The following is a 13,078-nucleotide window of genomic DNA, read 5'->3' as shown; positions in this document are numbered from 1 at the left end:
GTGGGTTAGGATGATAACGTGGACTCTGTTGTTCTAAGTTGCCAATTTGAAAGCTTATTTATTAAATAAAATCCCTAAGCTCACCTATTATATCCTTTTTCAACATGATTCCTAAGATAGAATTTGCATATAATAAAATGCATCTATTTCAAGAGCACTATTTTATTTCTGACAAGTGTGCATACTCAGGTTTCTACTACCGCATTCAAGGTGTTCAAATATTCATCAGCAGTGAGGCCTCCTTCTCTCATGTGATGTTATGTGTGAGTTCATGGGAGAGTATGCTCCATGGGACTATTGAATTTCTTCATATAATAAGAGTGAGACACTGACTTACCTTTATTCCAGATCGACTTTTAAAGGTTATTTTTTTTTTTTTTACAACAAATGGATTTACAGGAGAGAGAACCTTCCCTAAGAATAAATGGCAGGCATATTTACTATCATTTTCGATAAAGTTAATGTCTTCCACCAAAAAAAAGGACAGGCATGTGTATTGCCTATTTTTAAAGATTCAAATTCCCTAAGCTCAGAGTCCCCCACTATAACACAGCTGAGTGTGTGCAGGTGTCATCTAACCCTCCTCTCCAAGCCATGTGGGAACTGGCTCAGGAAACTTCAGGCTAAAATGCTAATACTCTGTCAACTGCTATTTTATTTCGGTGAATAATAAATTAAAATTTGTCCTTTAGAGATTTCCCTTTTTTTTTTTTTTTTTTTTTTTTTTTTTTTTTTTTTTTTTAGGCGGAGTCTCGCTCTGTTGCCCAGGCTGGAGTGCAGTGGCGCGATCTCGGATTACTGGCAAGCTCCGCCTCCCGGGTTCACGCCATTCTCCTGCTTCAGCCTCACGAGTACCTGGGACTGCAGGTGCCCGCCACCACGCCCGGCTAATTTTTTGTATTTTTAGTAGACACAGGGTTTCACCATGTTAGCCAGGATCCTTTAGAGTTTCTCTCCTTTATGAGTATTCGTGAAACAGCAGCTGGCTAAATTATTAGCTGGCAAGTATATGAAACCTCAGACCCTTCACAGTCCTTGCCAGTTTTGGTGACAATGATGAGATCCTGAAAGAAATATGGCTTCCAGAAGAGGAAGTTTGAGGATACACAGGCCAAGTAATGAGATTTGAGGGAAGGCCAGGGAAACAGGTAAAGAACATGTTTGTTAAATCGTATACTCAATCAGGTAATAAGTTGTCCTCTAATTTATTGTATTCTAATGAGGAAGAATTGAGGAGGTGGGTGCTGGCAAATTACTGGAAAGCAGATTCGATTGCAGATGTTGCCAAAATGGTGCTCTGGTTGTTTTAAACCTATGCAGGATTGGAAGCCTTTCTTGATAATTTGGTGTTCAATCTCAGGTCCACCTATTTCGGCCACAGAGTTCTAAAATGTGTCCTAAGCTGGAAGTAGTTTCTGATCCTTTTTCAGACAAAATTACATACATCCATGTACACTGCTTGCAACAAGATGAAACTGCGTGACTGCTCTGGGAAGAAACCAGGCAAATTATTAGAACTTTGGATAGTTTGTTTTGCAAATGAGGGAGCATAATGTGTAATGCGTGTTAATGAAAATTGCGAGAGCTGAGAAGTCTCATTACGTAATCCTTCCTACAGTTTATCACACCTACAGTCCATTTAGTGCTAAACTAAGCACTAGAAGACAATAGTAAACATCTCAGAGATTGTTTGTTCATCCCAGTGGGACCTAGCTGCTACATCTTCTCAGGAAGATTTCCTGAGACAAACAAATTTTTGTAGGAAAATATAGATGGTGGTATGGACTAATAACTGAGATCTTGTTGCCCCAGACTAGGTTTACTATGCTGATTAAATTGACACACTAAATAATGAGAAACTGATGCAAAGAAATCTAGGTAAAATCTTGATGACCTTCAGCCATGAAAAAGTTCCCTAGTCATTATATTGTCACTAGGCAAGAAGTAAATAAATACTTTCACATTAATGGGGCTGCAAATGCCCCCAATTTACAGTCATTGGTAAAGTTTCTGCAGTGTGAGCCAAGTTTATATAAATTACAGAGCACAAACTTGTGGTTCCAGCCAGAAAGTAATGTAGCTATAACTGTTTACAAAAGTTTCACAAAATTCCCAAGGCTAAAATAGAGTGGCTGCCATGAATACCTCACACCTGATAAAAAGTGAATGGCAGGTCAAAAATAATTGAAAGTTTCTTTGGTTGAATCATGAGCCTCCACTATACCAGTTGCTACCAAAAGCATATCTAAATGATTGTTGAGGATCTTGGAGCTACTCTCTTCCTCCATACTCCTACCAATCCCTCTGATATGGTTGGGCTTGTGTCCACTCAAATCTCATCTTGAATTGTAATTCCCAGGTGTTGAGGGAGAAACCAGATGGGAGGTGATTGAATCATGATGGCGGTTTCCCCCATACTGTTCTCGTGATAGTGAGTTCTAATGAGAGCTGATGGTTTTATAAGCACCTGGCATTTCCCCTGCTCACAGTTCTCTCTCCTGCCTCCATGTGAAGAAGGTCCTTGCTTCTTTCACCTTCTGCCACAATTGTAAGTTTCCTGAGGCCTCCCCAGCCATGTGGAACTGTGAGTCAATTAAACTGCTCTTCTTTATACATTACCAGTCTCGTGTAGTATCTTTATAGCAGTGTGAAAATGGACAAATACACCCTTCTTCTCCCTCTATCTTCATTTCAGCCTCTTGAAGGACAACGGCAGTTATAAGGTCTTTGGCTGAGGTTTCCCTCCGCCTGAGGAAGATGGAAAGTCATAAAAACTTATCTAAGTATGCTGAGTAATTTCAAGGAGAGGCAGACACAAACATATGACACCACTGGATATGAGCACACAAATCAGGACTGGAAAAAAGAGGCAACTAAACTAAGCTAATAGCATTTGTACAGGGCTCACACTAGGAAAGTGCAGTTAAGGAGAACTTGAGGTTGAGGTCATCTGGGCTAATTCCACATGCTGTTTTTTTACTGTTTGTGTGTGTGTGTGTGTGTGTTCTGCATCTTGACGTATAACTAAAATTGATATGTTATATGTGTGAACTTCCCAGTCTCATAATTGCTGGAAGGAAGCCTTCTGATTCGAAGAGTCATATGTCGAGAAATGCTAGTAGTACACGTGAATTGCTTCCCAATTGTCACCCTGTCTAAGTGTTTTAACAAAATTAGCACAGGATGCCAGAAGGAGAAAGGAAAATCATAGCCTCAACTAAGGACTTAAATATGCAGGGGTAAAAGAGGTATAATATGTCAATAACAGCCACCTACACCTAGTCATAAAGGATATTAAAAATTGGGGATTCAGAGTGCATTATCTTCTACTGAATTCATCTTTTCTATTATAATTCTGGTGGTTTCAGACATTGTGACTATAACTGAACCATTATACAAATTTAAGATACTTTTAAAAAAGATATTGCCAACATTTTCTTTGCCAGTAACAGAGAATGAAGATCAATTTGCATGTACTTGGCAATGTCTCCATTATACTTCGTAGTATCCCCTCTCTTTTGCTACTACTTGGTGGATCAGAATTTAGCATAAGTGATTCTACACTCTAATGTTAAAAGTACTCAAGTTCAATAATAAGATTTAAAATTGGAAAGAGAGATTAATGTGAATTGTGGGTTGGTTCCTTTGGGCCAATTGAATATAATTTGGTTGTTGCTTTCATGTCTGAATGTGTCTTAGAAACTTAATTGTTCTTGACAGTATTCTTAGTCATCTTTCTAGGTAGAAGGTGGATAAAAAAGGAATATTACTTAGGCATTAGATGTGTTTCACTAACTTCATGTGTTATTGAGACAGTATCCTGACTGACTAACCTCCAAATTGCTATCACAATGTAAAGATTTTTACTATATTTTAATAAGTAGGAAAATCTTGGAGATACTTGGAACAAAGCCACTTATATAGCTGGGAAGGGAAAAATGAAAGTAATCAATTTACATTTTTATGTTTTATGATCTCATTAGTAAAAAAAGATAAAAATGTACTTGTAAAATATGTATTTAATCGTTTTTGCTTTTTTCAGAAATGTTTTTAAAACTAGACAAGTATAATGCAAACTAAGATTCATTTTCAAAGCATCTATTTTCACTTCATATTGCCTTTCATCTAAGGATCTAAGAGCATTTCATGGCTTTTCATGATTTGCCAGAGGCTCAAGATAAATCCAATCTGTACTCATGTCTGTGACACTGTCTGCCCTTTTTTTAATGAACACCCATAGCTTTACTACTGTGGTGCAAAATTCTTGACCTGTTATTCTAAAAACAAAACATTCATTAGTGTAGGAGTTTCTATCTAACAGGATTTAATGTTCGGACTGGTTAGGAATACATGTACGGTTAAGAAAGAAAAAGAGAAAAAATATACTTTTAATGTGATTTCTGAAAACCTCCAATAATTGAATATATAGTTAACATAAAAGATTGTGTTTACTGTGCTTTGACCTGAGATAGTTATTAAAAATATTGCACCCTTTTTACTTATAACATTCATACACAAGGCCAAAGAAAAATAAACTAAAGAAATTCAACTTTTCTGTCTCTTTTTCAATTGTACCTCCAAGAAAACTGAAAGACATATACTTGCTACCCCATGCCTGGTAACTCCTCCTGAAGTTTTGTAATTTAGCATTTTTTAAAAGTTTAGTTAGGGAATAATAACAGTTAGAATCCTTGGAACCTAGTAAGTAGTTGACAATAATTATTTTTTGTTACTTGTGATGTACAGATAACGTGATGTAATATATAATATATTAGAAATGTGCATATGAATAATCCATAAGCAGTTGATACTATGACGTAAGAAAGAAAAGATGATGTATAGTCTACTGTCATATACAATCATTATTCAAGCAAACTTTGCATTTTACAAGAATCACAATAACAGTAACAGTAATGCTGGCGAATATAATCACAGTCATAAAAACAATTACATGTGTTAGGAGCCATACTAATCCCAAATCATGCGCATGATTATTAATTCTACTCATGGTAGAAAATGTAATTAGAAAATAGAATTATAAATTCCTTTTATTTCTGTACTGGGAAACTTGGGTAATCCAGTAAACATCTAAGTCTTAACGTGGCATAATATGTAAAAGTAAATACCAGTAATTCCTGCTCTAAACAATTTATATAGTTTTCCAGAGAAATAAGTCATTTTGCATGAAAATAATTTACACACTGCAAGATAATAAAAAAATAAAAAAGAACTAGTTGCTTTATTAATAATATTTATGGTACCTTCTGCTTGATCCGAATATGAACCAAGGAGCCACAAAAGGTTGGGGGGATAAGAATCGATTGTATATTAAGGTTATATAATGGACAAATTCTATGCAAATGTTCAAGCACACTGCATGCTTTTGTTAAATTCAATAAGAAACGTGTTTATGTAATGTTTCCTTCTTAGTACATGTAGAGGAGAAAATTGACTGAGGGAAGCAGTTTCTACCTGAAAAAAAGCAGAAACCAAGGGATGCAGTTGTAAAGAGGGGGCATTTTAAGTGGCTAATGTGAGACAAGTTTTTCATGGCCAGCTGACAGTCAAGGCTCACTGGAGATGTTAACACGTCTCAAGATAAGAGCTTGGAACCAAAGCAGCTGAGTTTCCTGGGTAAACCTTGTATAGTCATTATGTCTCAGACATCAAGCACAGAGGTCGTCTTCTCCAATTGCCTTATAAACATGATCACTCCATATTCTGGGGTTTTAGTTGGACACTATTAAAATAATTCCTCTTGAGAAAGGTTAAAAATAATATCTATGATAGTTAATATAAAAAGATAATATGTGAATGCATATGCATACATATTATATATATACATATTATATATATGCATATGCATTCACATATTATCTTTTTCTTTCAGAGTGACAGGAATTATATATTATCTGAGTCAATAATTTATATGTAGGGGTCTAGATTTGGAGACTCTTTGTCATGTATCTAGCTAGAGTTATTCTTTTCTCATAAAATATCAGTGTTGTAGAATATTTGACACAATGAAAATCCCAGATAACTTTCAGATATATTGCAGGAATGAATTGAACACAGATACATTTCTTCAATTCCAACATATTATTTAACTATGAAGTACAACAGACAAAAAAGGCAATGACAAAAATGGGAACATTAAGCCATTTTTTATGAAACAACTATGGATTTAATGTAATTGCTAATCACAGTTTGGTAAAATGAAGACAGCTTTTCAGATGATGAAGGTGTGAATCGCAAAGAATATTTAGTAGAAAGCATATGATGCAAATAGAAGATAACATGAAGTAGGACAGAAACATTATCTTTAATAATATATTGATTAGGGTAACTCCAAATTTATGAATTCGAAAGAATAAAATACAATGAAATAAAATAAGATACATGTAGTTTATGCATAATAAATCTATTTGTACTCTATGTATTATGACAACTTTCAATGTTTCTATTAATTTCTTAAGCATTTGTTGAAATGTTCCTGTTTCCTTTATTTCCTTGTCCCAGTTCGGTCCTTCACTTGATCTTAGCATGTCCTGTCAAGTCGCTGTTAAATGGGAATCAGCAATTTACAGCAGATACACTTATCTTAAGTTCTTTATCTTTATCCCTATCTAATCCCAGAAAGAAAACTTAGAGCTATGTATCTTGACAACATTTCATACTATGGAAGCCTATCTTGGAAAAATGAAATATTAAAGTTGACAGTCAAGTTCTTTCTATAAATTTGCTTAAAAGCGACTGACAAAAATAGAAGGGAGTTTACTCAACAAGCATATTTCTCACGCAGCATATATGAGCTAAGATAAATGTTTAAAGCATTAAATATTTTATCCATATGGAAGCACCTAACACTTTTCCCCCAAAGATAGTATGGCTGCATCACTTACAGGCATCTCAAAAATCACTTCCCTCTCTTCGTACATTTCAAAGTTTGCTTTTTATAAATGTTCCTTACCAAAGAGAGAGCTGAACTTCTGCAAAAACAAAACAAAACAAAACAGACAAACAAAAAACTCTGTCACTTATATCATTCTAAGTAAGCTACCATAATGCCATAATGCTTTTTACATACAAATTGTTAAAACTAATTATGAAGTATTTGAAACTTTGAGTGTGAACTTATGTACATTTTTACTTAAAACTTTATTGACATATATATCTACAAATTTAAAATAGAATATTTAGAGCACCAATTTAAGAAATGTATTACTAGAGAGAAAAGTTATTTTTATAGCAGTAATAAATGATTAAAATTATCTGCTACAAATTGTTAAATTTCCTTTTCTTTGGCTATAATAATAATACATATGCATGTTTGTTAATACATATATATGTGTGCATAGACATATAAACAGATATTTTATTCAGACACACATATGTATGAATATATGTGTATGCATATATATATAAGTATATATAAGTTATTTAATAATGCACAATAAGTTAGAACTTCTCAATGGTTAAACTCTCTTGAATTTAAGCAATAAGGTTATTTCATTTAGAATAACAATGTTATCTTATTCATTGAAAAATATACCAGGATAAAGGCTAAATACTTCCTAGGAACAAAGCAAAATATTTATTTCATTTTAGTTCTACATAAGTAAATTTAAAAATGTGCATCTGGTAACATTTCCATTAGACTTGAATCTTTACCTCTTCCTAAGTTTGGAGAATAAGTATTTGAGTTAAGATAAAAACTGGGTTCCTGGGGAAACTATTTTGTTTTTTTCTAGAAAAGGTCTGGGATTATTCCCCCAAAAGGCAACTTCAAGGACAACAAGTTTTTCTAAAACTTCAATGTATTTTTGCATTTAATATAACTAGCTAATTATTTTCCAAATTTGATAGTGTAACTTAAAATTAGATTATAAATTTGTAAAATCATCAATTTTATCTTTTCCAATGTTGGGGAAGTTCCTTGCCCTCTATTGTTTCTCTAGACTAAATGTCTCTGGACAAACATGCAATTGTACAAGAAGGTATAGCTTGGATGAGAAGAGAAGACACAAATATTACCTTAAGAAATATTATCTTCACTGAGGCTATTAATTAATCATTTCCCATGAAACAAATAAATCCTTAAAGAGACAAAAATGTTTATTGGAAATAATTACTTGAATAATTATCTTGAATGATAATTTGACAATAAACATAATTTGCATATTTTAATTTATATAATTTACTACAAATTTAACTTGTTCATCTGAACTTATTCATATTTGTAAATGAAGATAAAATAGTATTTATACCTAAAAACTTTTTCTCTCAGAAATATTTTGTCTTACAATTGAGAATCATAAACAATTTTAGTTTTCACAATGTATTTGTTAATATGAATGAACGTTCAGAAATTAGAAAAAATCATGACTGGATCAAGACTATGATATACACAGTGTAATAAGTGAGTTACTAACTGGTTCTACTCATTCAAATATTTAGATTTTCCTAACTCTTAAAAGTAGTAATTGCAAATGCTCATTGCATCTGGCACCTCAAATTATGGTGAACTTATATGATAACCCGTAATTGGCTTTTCTTATGCATTTGTACAGTAGCCATCTTTTATTTACATCCTCTTTCGAAAGTAAGTTTTTATATTTTTGTCCATCTGTGAGGGTGCTTGTCCCTCTTTTAATTTGGTTCTCCTGGCTGTTTTGTTTCTCAGACGCAGTCGAGAAAAGTTGAGATTTAGTACATATTTTCCAGATTAATTTAGGAGAATTTTTTTGTAGCTTCTACCTTTTAAGAAGTAGGACTCTCAAATAATAATTGAATAGGAGGAATGTAGGTGTCAGCCTGATGAAGATGGTTGATGTTAATGACTCACTGCTCCTTTTGCTCTGCTTAGCATCTGAACACACTTATTTTATGGGAGGTATATAGGGATCTGGATCCTTCCACATTCTTTGCATGCCAAAGAAAAATCAGGTATGTGCATATTTTCTGGTAGTAGGGTAAAAGAATGTGAACAAGGGTTAGCCCAAGAAATATGCCTGGCCATAGCACCCAGTGTGGAGGAAAAGACCTGTACAGTGGGTCAACTTTTCTTATCTGAAGGTTCAGCAGGATAGACTTCAGGACTTGAGAATGCAGATTTTGATATCCCTGGGGGGTCCTAGAACCTATCAGCTGCACATCTTGAGAGACAACAATATTAATAATATAGTTACCATTAGAATAGGGAGATATTGGTGGTGCATAGTAGTAAGAAAATAAGTGCTCCTGTCATAGCAAAGAATTTATGGCTAAATCCTCAAAAGAAATAGCAATGAAAACAAAAATTGACAAGTGGAATCTAATTAAACTAAAGAGCTTCTGCACAGCAAAAGAAACTATTAATAGTGTAAACAGACAACCCAGAGAAGTGGAAGAAAACGTACGCATCCAACAAAGATCTAATCCAGAATTTATAAGGAACCTAAAGAAGTCAACAAGCAAAAAACAAATAATCCTATTAAAAAGTTGGCAAGGCGGGGCGCGGTGGCTCACGCCTGTAATCCCAGCACTTTGGAAGGCCCAGTCGGGCGGATTGCCTGAGGTCAGGCGTTCTAGACCAGTCTGGCCAATATGGTGAAACCCTGTCTCTACTAAAAATACAAAAAAATTAGTCGGGCATGGTGGCATGCGCCTGTATTCCCAGCTACTGAGGAGGCTGAGGCAGGGGCATTGCTTGAACCAGGGAGGTAGAGGTTGCAGTGAGCTGAGATTGTGCCACTGCACCCCAGCCAGGACAACAGAGAAAGACTCCATCTCAAAAAAAAAAAAAAAAAAAACAAAAAAGGTTGGCGTAGGACATGAACAGGCACTTCTCAAAGAAGACATACAACACAAAGAGCAGTGAACGAATATATAAGAAAAATTCTCATAATCACTAATCATCATCAGAGAAATGCAAATTAAAATCAAAATGAGATACCAGCTCACACCAGTCAGAAGGGCCATTATAAAATGTCAATCAATAACAGATGTTGGTGAACCTGCAAGTAAAGGGGATGCTTTTACACTGTTGGTAGGAATATAAACTGGTTCAGCCACTTTGGAAAGCAATTTGGAGATATCTCTAAGAACTAAAAAGAGAATGACCATCCTACCCAGCAATCCCATTACAGGGTATATACCCAAATAAATAAATTGTTCAAAATAAATTTATTTTGAACCAAAAGACCAAAAAGACCCATGCACTTGCATGTTAATCACAGCACTATTCACAATGGCAGATGTGGAATCCACCTAGGTGTGCATCAGTGGAGGATTGGATAAATAAAATGTGGTATATACACACCATAGAATATTATGCAGCCATAAAAAAGAATGAAATCACATCCTTTACAGCAACATGGATGCACTGGAGGCCACTATCCAGAGCAAATTAACTCAGGAACATAAAACCAAATACTGCATGTTCTCACTTAGAAGTGGGAGTTAAACACTGGGTACACATGGACATAGAGATGGCAACAATAGACACTGGACACTACAAGAGGGGTGAGAAAGATGGGGAAAGGGTAGAAAAACTACCTATTTGGCACTGTGCTCGCCTCCCGCATCATGAGTTCAATTATACTACAAACCTCAGCATCACACACTATACCTTTGTAACAAACCTGCAAGTGTACACTATGAATCTAAAATAAAAGTTGAGAGAAAAAAAGTGTTCCTGATTTACTTTAGGTGGATGACTGAGTTGGTCCTGAAATAGGCTAAATTAACAGTAGAGCATGAGGAATACAACTACTGCAGAATGAACTAACAGCTTCTAACTCTGCTGCAGAGCATAAAGGAAAAGAATTATATTCTCTAGGCTTAAATTTTCTACTCAAGGGCTGGCTATATAACAGCATATTCAATGACTACTCCACAATATCTTTAATCACTTAAACTCACTGAGTTTTTGTAATTAAGAATCTGATTCTGTTTACTCTGTTGTTGAGAGTTACTGAATTACAATAGCTGTATTTGAATACATATATTCCTAGTATGTGTAATCTCAGCCTAACATAGAGAACTAATGACCAAGTAAAACAAAACTTCAAGTCTTATACTCTAAAATCTTCAATATTTTCAACTTTTCCACTCACAAAACTAAATCAGGTAAATAGATATAGGTTATTGACAATTTATGAATAGGTGTATACTTATCAGACACTGTTTTCACAACGTTAGCTCCAATAGGATTGCATCCAAATCTTTGCTGCCATGAAAGTAGCACCATATTCCTGGGGAAACTGCCAATAAAAGTAAGAATCGCCATTAAAAACTTAAAAGATTCAGGAGTGGCAGTTTTTAATCTCATACTTAATTACTTTGCCCAAATTGGCCTGTTCTGATATCAGATGGTTCTTAGGTTCTGGCAAGGCATTATTGTAATCTGAATCAGATGGTGTATCCAACTGCACTGTTGCTGTTCTAGTTATGTTCTCTTTGCTGGAGAAAATCAAAACAGTCGCTTGGACCCTGGCTTCTAGCTATTGACTATCAAACGCCTTTTCAGATGAAAATAAAATTTAATTTTTCCTAACAGTTCAGAAAGTATAGCTCAATGGTTTTGTGTTAATGCTATGCCTTTCTGGATATGTTCTATAACTTATTCATAGAGATTTTTGAGGAAATCATGCTGATCCACTAAGTAATGAAATTGTTTTGTAGAACTTGCTACAGAGGAAATATGAGGTAAAGTACAAGTACATAGGGTGCCTTTCTAAAATACCTTTCCCTAGAAGTTAAGATGTACACTTCATTATATTTAATGTCATGCCACCCCCATAATCTAACTTTTGTCTGCCTTTCTAGACTATATCAGGATGTCTTCTCAAAAAGTAAAAGTCAAATATAGATATCTTATGTTACAAAGACTAAGAAAGTACTTGATGGTCTCTTAACTCTGTTGGTAACATAACTGCATTCAGTTTGTGACTTCTACCCAGTGAGGAATTGAATTTGCCAAGGGCTACACAAATGGATTTGTTTAATGGAATATTTGGATTGCAATTTGAACATTATTGTAATCCTCATGCCACTGGCCAAATGGAGCATAAGTAAGAGAGAAAGAATGTTTTGCCATTGGAACAGAAGAACAAAAGAGCAGGAAGGATGATAAAAATAAATAGAAGAGAGAAAGAGAGGAAACTATTTTTGAGTTGCGAGAACTGAAGGTGATTAAAAACAAAAATAATACTGTATTGTATGAAAGAATATAAGCTTTTTTTTTACTACTCCATCATAGGATAAAACTAAAATTAGGTCAAACCCCAAAAGAAATGATTTTCAATAATAAAAAATGAGTCATTCATGAGGTAAAAAATATCCCTGATGAAGATGTTGAATGACAAAGAGAAATGGTAATTAGTAACTATATCTTTGCGGCTAGTTTCATAAACAAGAATTATAATATTTGCCCATGTTTTCCTTAATAGACTCCTTTGTTTTAGTATGCGATCATATATTTAGCATTTTCCCTGCTCCATTTCAGCAGCTCTTCATGATAGGGCTTGTGGGTGAAGATTGTAATTTAGCTCAGTGATTACAGACTAGGTTGTGATTTTTAATAGATGGGATGTGAACATTGCCTAAAGATGGATTTAGTGACTGATGATACTTGAATTTTCAGTCTTAAGTGGCTAATGTGATTATAATTATTTGAAAGAAAGAAATATTATGCTACATGGAAGCATGCTGTTGGTTGATATGTCTGTAGTTGCAAATTGTAAGTTAGAAGAAGACTGTCTATGGGGGTTTCAGAAACAAATGTTTGGCCTATTGCTGATTACTGCAGATTGGCTCACTTAGTACTAATTCCATATAACTATATTTGGTAAGTCCCTTGCAGCTTGAATTCACATGACATAGGTTTTGCCAAGCAGAAATAAAAGAGAAAGACAAGAAGGATGAAAGTAAGCACTGTGAATTAGTGGGCACAAATGGGGCATTGTTTTATGCCTTAGTGGTATTTCGTGATCTTGGATCACCGGTGGCAAAAGAACTACTATCCAGTCCCTAGCATTGTGTCAGAAAGAAACCATTAACAATAGGAATGCTTTCCTACCACAGAGAACATTAGTCT

This window comes from Pongo abelii, chromosome 14, assembly GCF_028885655.2.
Source record: "Pongo abelii isolate AG06213 chromosome 14, NHGRI_mPonAbe1-v2.0_pri, whole genome shotgun sequence".
Classification (NCBI taxonomy): domain Eukaryota; kingdom Metazoa; phylum Chordata; class Mammalia; order Primates; family Hominidae; genus Pongo; species Pongo abelii.
The sequence above is the reverse complement of the archived record's forward strand: the minus strand, read 5'-3'. Positions refer to the sequence as shown.